The sequence below is a fragment of the Lygodium microphyllum genome, chromosome 14 (assembly GCF_053477565.2).
Source record: "Lygodium microphyllum isolate KBCC chromosome 14, Lygodium_microphyllum_v1.1.10, whole genome shotgun sequence".
NCBI classification, from domain to species: Eukaryota; Viridiplantae; Streptophyta; class Polypodiopsida; order Schizaeales; family Lygodiaceae; genus Lygodium; species Lygodium microphyllum.
In genome coordinates this window covers 74,513,392-74,518,157 of record NC_141148.1, presented here as the reverse complement: position 1 = coordinate 74,518,157, position 4,766 = coordinate 74,513,392, and positions in this window count along the sequence as shown.

Genomic DNA, 4,766 nt, shown 5'->3' with positions numbered 1-4,766 from the left:
GTTGATGTATTTTGCAAGATTAGGGAATTTAGGAATGCCTTGCGAGTGAGTGCATCGGCAACTACATTCTCTTTCCCTGGTCGATACTTGATTTCAAAATCATATTCCTCCAATACTTCAATCCACCGACGTTGCCTCATGTTGAGCTCGTTCTGGGTAAAAATCCATTTGAGACTCTTATGATCGGTTATTAGAGTAAACTTGTTACCCAACAGGTAGTGTCTCCAAAGCTTTAGAGCATGGATGATAGCTAGTAATTCCAGATCATGCGTGGCATAATTCTTTTCATGACTCTTCAATTTCCTTGAAGAGTATGCTACTGGATGACCTTCCTGCATAAGTACACACCCCAAGGCAAGAATGCTAGCATCAGTTACTACCTCGAACTCCTTATTGAGGTCAGGAAGTTTTAGAATAGGTGTTGATACCAAACTTTGCTTCAATTTGTCGAAGCTATTTTGTTCGGAAGTTGACCATGTAATGGAAGTCTACTTCTTTAGTAAGTTTGTAAGAGGTGCTGCAATCAAAGCATAGTTTTTGATAAAGACCCTATACCATGCTGTCAAGCCAAGAAAGCTACATATTTCTTTGACGGATACTGGTATTGGCCATTCAAGCACATCTCTGACTTTGGCTGGGTCTATTGATATTCCCTCTGATGATACTATGAATCCCAGATATTCAATCTGACGCTTGAAGAATGCACACTTCTTCATTTTTGCATACAGCTTATGAGACCTCATTTTCTCAAGGACAATCCGAAGTTGAGGTTCATGATCTTCTTCCTGTTTAGAATAGACTAAAGTGTCATCGAAGAAGACAAGCACGAAATCATCAAGATATGGTCTAAAAATATCCTGCATTAATCTATTGAAGGTGGCAGGTGCATTTGTAAGCCCGAATGACATAACCAAGAACTCAAAGTGCCCATATCTTGTATTGAAGGCCGTTTTTGGAATATCTTCTTCCTTGATCCTTATTTGATAGTAACCTGACCTGAGATCAATCTTGGAGAAGATCTTTGCACCTTGAAGACAATCAAGAAGCTCGTCTATTCTAGGAATAGGATACTTGTTCTTGACTGTTGATTGATTCAACCCTCGGTAATCAATACATAGTCAAAGTGTCCCATCTTTCTTTTTCTGGAATAGTACTGGAGCTCCCCACGGTGAGTTGCTAGGCCGGATGTAACCCTGATCCAACAGTTGCTTGAGCTGTTCCTTCAACTCAATTGCTTCTGGTATGGACATTCTATAAGGTCTCTTTGCAATTGGTGTAGCTCCAGGCACTAGCCTAATTTCATGATCTACTTCTCTTGGAGGCGGAAGTTCAATCAATTCCTCAGGGAATACGTCAGCATATTCCTTTAGCCAAGAAGATCCTTCATGAGACTCTTGCTTTTGATCTAACTTGTTGAGTTTGATCAGGTAAATGGGTAATCCTTTTCTGACTCCTTTTATGATCCAAGATACTTTGGCTAATTGGATTCTTGGCACTCCTGCCTCACCTTGAGTTGTGACAAACTCCCTTTCAGAGTTTCGGAAGGAAACTTGACCCTTTCCACAGTGGATGTGGCCGTTATTAAGCTTAAGCCAATCCATCCCGAGTAGACACTCATGGATACCTAAATTCATGACTCTGAATTTGACTGAGGTTTTCTTTCCTCCCAAAAAGAATTTCTCCTTAGCAGTTTGCCTGGTACAAGTTACCTCACGACCGTTTGCCAATTCCACAAGCAGGGTAGGTGCTTCTATTGTGGCTATTCCTAATCTTTTTGCACATGCTGGTGAGATAAAGGAATGTGTACTGCCACAATCAATCAAGGTTTTGAAACCTTTACCTTGATAGTCCGACAGTGTTTGAATCACCGAGAACTGGCGATTTGGCCCTTTCTTGTGTAAAGTGGCATGGACTGTCGCTCTTTCGAATTCTGCTTCCATAGTCGGATCTTCCTCTTCTTCTTCTTCGCATCTTTGCCTATTGGCAATGTAGGCAATTCTTCCTCTTCCACGGGTGGCAGCTCCTTGACCGCGGCTTGCACCTTGGAAAGGCGTTTGACGATGTTCCCCGCTGAGCTTGGGACATTGCCTCTTGAAGTGACCAGGTTCGTTGCAGTGGAAACATCAGAGGTTTCGGCCATTACTTTGAGTAGGAACAAAGTTGTTGACGTTATTTGTCCTTGCTTTCTTTCTTTGTCCCTGATTGTGACCTTGAACTCTCTTCACTTGAGGTCTGAATGCTCCTCTGTTCGGGTCACTATAGGACCAAGTTTTGTTACCCCTTGGTCTAGCTTGCACCTCCTGAATTATAGGCACCGCTCGAATGAGTGCATCCTGAAGATCTGATGGATGCATAGATTCGAGACGGGTATTTACGGGTGGATTTAAGCCCGCGCAAAATTTGGACACCTGCTGCGTCATGTCCATCTGTGGCGCATACTTTAAAAGTGAGACGAATTTAGAGTAGTATGCGTCCAGAGTGAGTCCTAGTTGTTTTAGCTCGTAGAACTCATTCATTTTCTGTGTACGATATGCAGGTGGAAAATATCTCCCCTGCACGGCTTTCTTTAACTTCTCCTAGGTAATGGACCCCTCTGAAGTCCCTTGATCCCTGCACCATTGTTTCCACCAAAGTCTGGCTTCGCCGGTGAGTTTTAACTTGGCGAGCATGGCCTGATTGGTAGGTGCAGTACCAGTTGCTTCAAAGTAATCCTCCATAGATTCAATCCAAATTTCAGCATCAGACTGGACGAATCTGCCTCTCCCGTCAAACTCGGGTGGCTTTATCTGCTTGAGGAAGAACTTCTTCTCCTGGGTCACAGCAGTACTTGATGTAGGGGGCGAATTTGGAACCTGTACCTGGGGTTGTGCCTGGATAAAAGTTTTCTTAACGTTATTATATGATAATTGACGTTAGCTTATCTTTAGTTCAGCTATCTCGTAAATAATGAAGCTAATTAAATTTTTAACAACTCTGATGCACAGCCAGATATTGATAAAAGAAGTCTTTATTCATATTTACATGGGCGTAGCCTTATACAACGTCGCGTGTGATGATAATCCAATCATTACATTCAGTTTGGGAAGAACAACGTTGTATTGCATTTGTCTACAGGAACTGTGTAATAGTAGGGTTTTGGGTCATGGATCTTTAGGAATCGATAATTCATTGGAAGTTCAGGATACCCTTTCCGTTGGAATCGATACTTCTCATGGCGGCCCAACACTTTAATCCTGTCGGCTAGGATTACACGGGTTACTTCCTTATATACATATGAGTTCATTTCAACCCTCCGACCTTGAATATATAAAGTCGAATTTACGTGAGCTTCCACAAAAATGAACAGCTTCACGACTTTCAAGTCTTCACGACTTTCAAGTCTTCCAACCACTTGATCCTCTTTAGGTTGGTCTGTAGATAAGTGAACCGATGGGCAGCTATGTAGTAGATTCCTGAAGACCCCGTCCATCTTCGTTCTATGTATAAAGGTGATGGATTATGAATCTGCTCCAGGATGTTCATCATCCCAATTCTTTGTCTATAAAGCGGAGAATGCATTGCAGTCATAAACATGACCCGAAACACCAAAAACTTGTTCCACGCTTCATAGTTCTGCAAGACAGCATTGAAGATGAGGAAATGTTTGGACAGCAACAATTTCTTTATTTCATTTTATTGAGATCTCATAAAAACAATTCCGTTGTTGGTCGGCTCTGATACCAACTGTAACGTGTCCCCTAGTATCATCCAGGACACGTCTTAGCAATCCATCGGAAAGGATGTCTAGAAAGCTCCGCCCGGCACTCCCATGGAATGTTACGGGTTTTGCGATCTAGTTCTTCCTGCGTCTACCACGTAGCAGAAGCATTCTGGCTGTTCCCACTTAGGATCGACCGGAATTAGGGTTTTCCTAATGGGTCATTAGCTAATAACAACTAGCGTCAAACCCGAGCGAACTACTTTACGCAGAAACGCCAGGTTCGAAGCGGATTCACGCTGCACTTGGTTCAAGGAGAATGGGAAATGAGAGGGATGCAAAGCTCAACCTCTCTGCCATAAGGCATAGTCCCATTCCGTTCCCCTAAAACAACGTAAATCGGGTAAGACGTAACCCTAGGTCATCGTTCTCGTTATTCTTTTTGATGATGATGATCATTCCGCTGTTCTTCAAGATTTTTGAGAAAAGTTCCCGGCTAACCGGGACCACCCAACCGTAGGACGGACCCATGGCCCATCCTCCGCACTTTCCTCGGTTTGTTTTAGTTATGTAATTATCTAACACATTAATTTGACATATAACAATCAGCTTCTTTAATTAATCTTGTTAAGCACTGGTTCCTTCATGTAATCCTATCACGTGACATATAAAAACAACATCAAGCAAGTTCTTTTAACATCTCATCATTTTATCTTTGAATACAAGAAGTTCCGCCCGTAGGCTTGTCCATAATCTGCCCGAAGGCGAACCAGTAATCTCCAGGGATCACTATTCCAAGCTTCCGCCCGTCAACTAGTATGCGGGCCTCGAGATCCAATCCCGAGTCACGTTAGCCTCTTGTGCAGGACCCGAAAGGCGAGGGATTTACGGCCAGAGCCCCCCTGCCACCCAAGCGTCCTCCTACTCCAAGTAGAGCTTAACGGAAAGATCTCTCGCGGCGGGTTCGGTCCACGTTCCCGGCGCGGTCAACAACCCCCTTGGTTAGGGTTAGGCAGGCAGTCGGGGGTAACTGAAGCTGCCTCTCCCTTCAGGCCTTTAACCTGAAGTA